We start from the raw sequence: 2,996 nt of genomic DNA, 5'->3' as shown, positions 1-2,996 counted from the left end.
GAAAGGCGGATAACCATTGTTATCTTCTGGAGGCCATATGGATTGACCTCAGTTTGAATAAGGATGTTATTGTGAAATTAGGTATAGACTATTGAGGTGGGAATGATTGAATAAGATACCCTTATCAGAGATATATGACTTGATTTATCCATGGAAGGATGCAAGTACCTTTTTAAAGGTGGAATTAAGGATGGAACCTCGATAACTTGAGATAAATCCTAGGGGAATGCATAAAGGTTGGCATTTCACCCTTAATAGGGACGGTATGAGTTTTGACAGTATGAATTGGAAAGGATTAGGGTAACAACTGATAAGTGGCATTTTATACCACTTAGAGCGTCTTAAAATGGCTTAAATTGGTGTCTTGAAATCAAGTATTTTGTGTATTTGATGCGTTTTTCTAGTGTTAATGTATTTCAGGGTATTAGTTGCATTTCGGGGGAGGAATCATCAAGAATAAGCCTTGGCATGTGTTCACCATTGCGAGAGGAAAGAAACGGGCAGATTACGGCGAAGAAACGGAGCAAAATCAGATTTTTTCCAGTAGAGGTCTGAGCGCCCGCTCAGCAATGCTGAGCGGCCGCGCAGCAAGCTGAGCGCCCGCTCAGCTATGCTGAGCGGCCGCGCAGGGTCGGGAAAAAAGATATATTATTTCAGGACTTCTACTTCTGTTTGGTTTCCACTTCTATGTAATCTGAGTTTTATGGGACTATTATATAAGTAGATTTGAGACGTTTTCACAAGTATGGATTGAAGAAGATAGTGTTTTTACGCAAGGAGCAAAGGAGATAAGGAAGAAGACCGATTTAGCACACCGCAACGAAGAAGAAGCATATTTTCTTGTGATTTTTGTTTCGTTGTAACGTTGGATGCTAATTTTCTTACTTTGAACTTATTTACTCTTGTGACGTACTCTGTTTTAATATAATTAGTTTAGTTATTATTTTTTTGTGTTTGTTTAACATGATTTCATATGAACCCATGATGACGATAAGTGCTATTATGGGCTAATCATGATCATGGGGTTGCAACGGATTTATTATGGAATTCTTTAGTAATTGTTTAATACCTTAGTGTGTGATGATTGTATGATATCTAGTATTGGTTGTGCGTATTCGTCTTATGTGCGTCGCGAACATATAAGATAGGGTGTTAATCTCTTGTGAAGCGACGGTGGATCTTGAGATTTAGAACTTGCCATGCTAGCATAGGTTCATGTACGTTGTGCATGATTAGTGGGTAACTCTAACAGTTTTATTTGCCCTATGTAATCAAAAGGAATAACTTGTGCTTAAATCGTTGTGTTGTCAATTTCTGTAGACATATAGGAACTCAACATAATTGATGACTATTCAACTTCTATCTTAATTGTGGATGTTTGGTAGAATGGTATTAGTACAATGAAAGTTGGCTTTTATCAGTTTCGTGTTATTCGATTAATATCATCACTGTCACATGCTAAAGGTAATAACAATGACTATTGAAGGAAGTAGTAATGAAGTTGTGATCTCATGAGTGTTTTATTATTGATAATTTGAAGTGTTAAGTAAGTGATTAATTAAGTAGTTAATTGTAGTTAATATTTAATCAACAATCTTAAGTGTTAGTGTCTTAACATTGAGAAGTAATCATACATTGGTGAGTGAGTTTAATTAGATAATAATTTAGTTTGAGTCTCTGTGGGAACGAACTAGAAAGTATTCTATATTACTTACGAACGCGTATACTTGCGTGAATATTAGCGCGTGTTTTCGCCCTAACAAGTTTTTGGCGCCGCTGCCGGGGACTCGGCGTATTTGTTTAGTTTATGTACTTACCATCATTGGTCATTAGGACTCAGTGATTAGGACGTAGTAGTTAATTATTGTTTTCGGTTGTGTTTCAGGTACTTTAGCAAGCGTTTATGCAAACTCGTTCTCGTGCTCGCAAGAGGACTTTAGATACAGCTGAGGAGACAGACAAAGTTCTTGATATTCCGGAGAAGTTAGATTTTGAGGATTCGGATTCAGGAACTGAGCGAAAAGAACCAGTAAACATGGGAGATCGTATTGTTCAAGCTGATCCAGCTCTTATGGATTTTTCTCAGCCTAAAATTGATGATATTTAGTCAAGCATCCTTCATCCGGCTATTCAAGCTAACACCTTTGAAATCAAGCCGGGCACTATTCAGATGGTGCAGAATTCTGTTTCTTTTGGAGGAGCGGCAACTGAAGACCCCAACATACACATAAGGAATTTTATCGAGATCTGTAGCACTTTTAAGTATAATGGCGTGACTGATGAGGCTATCAAGTTGAGGCTTTTCCCATTCTCACTGAGGGACAAGGCTAAAGACTGGTTACATTCTGAACCAGCTGGGTCCATCACTACGTGGCAAGATCTTGCGCAAAAGTTTCTGGTGAAATTCTATCCGATGGCAAAGACTGCTGCTATGAGGAGTGCTCTTACTCAGTTTGCGCAGCAACCTATAGAATCTATGTGTGAGGCTTGGGAACGCTACAAGGAAATGTTGAGAAAATGTCCACATCATGGAATGCCGGATTGGATGGTGATCATGGGTTTCTATAATGGTTTGGGGGCCCAATCTCGGCCCATGCTCGATGCAGCAGCTGGAGGCGCCTTATGGGCTAAAAGCTATACTGAGGCGTATAATCTTATAGAGACGATGGCTGCAAATGAGCATCAAAACCCAACTCAGAGGATGACATCAGGCAAGGTAGCAGGTATTCTGGAAGTTGATGCAGCCACCGCTATTACAGCCCAGCTCCAAGCGCTATCAATGAAGGTTGATTCTCTGGCTACATATGGAGTTAATCAAATAGCTATGGTTTGTGAGCTTTGTGCAGGTTCTCATGCTACGGATCAGTAGTTCTCTTGTCAACGAATCTGTTCAGTATGTGAATAATTATCAGCGACAACAGCAGCCTGTGCCAGCGACTTATCATCCTAACAACAGAAATCATCCAAGTTTCAGCTGGGGGAATAATCAGAATGCT

At 39.5% G+C, this 2,996-nt stretch overlaps 1 non-coding gene across 1 annotated transcript; it reads right to left on the bottom strand.

The window, feature by feature from the left end:
* Window positions 1-2,428: 2,428 nt before the first annotated feature.
* Window positions 2,429-2,535, bottom strand: LOC141715359 (small nucleolar RNA R71). Its single transcript, XR_012572125.1, has one exon. It is a non-coding gene; the product is annotated as a small nucleolar RNA R71 (small nucleolar RNA).
* Between the last annotated feature and the right edge of the window lie 461 nt (window positions 2,536-2,996).

The sequence above is a fragment of the Apium graveolens genome, chromosome 3 (genome assembly GCF_009905375.1).
Source record: "Apium graveolens cultivar Ventura chromosome 3, ASM990537v1, whole genome shotgun sequence".
NCBI lineage: Eukaryota > Viridiplantae > Streptophyta > Magnoliopsida > Apiales > Apiaceae > Apium > Apium graveolens.
Note: the sequence above shows the minus strand (reverse complement) of the source record. Positions and strands in the feature narration are given on the sequence as shown.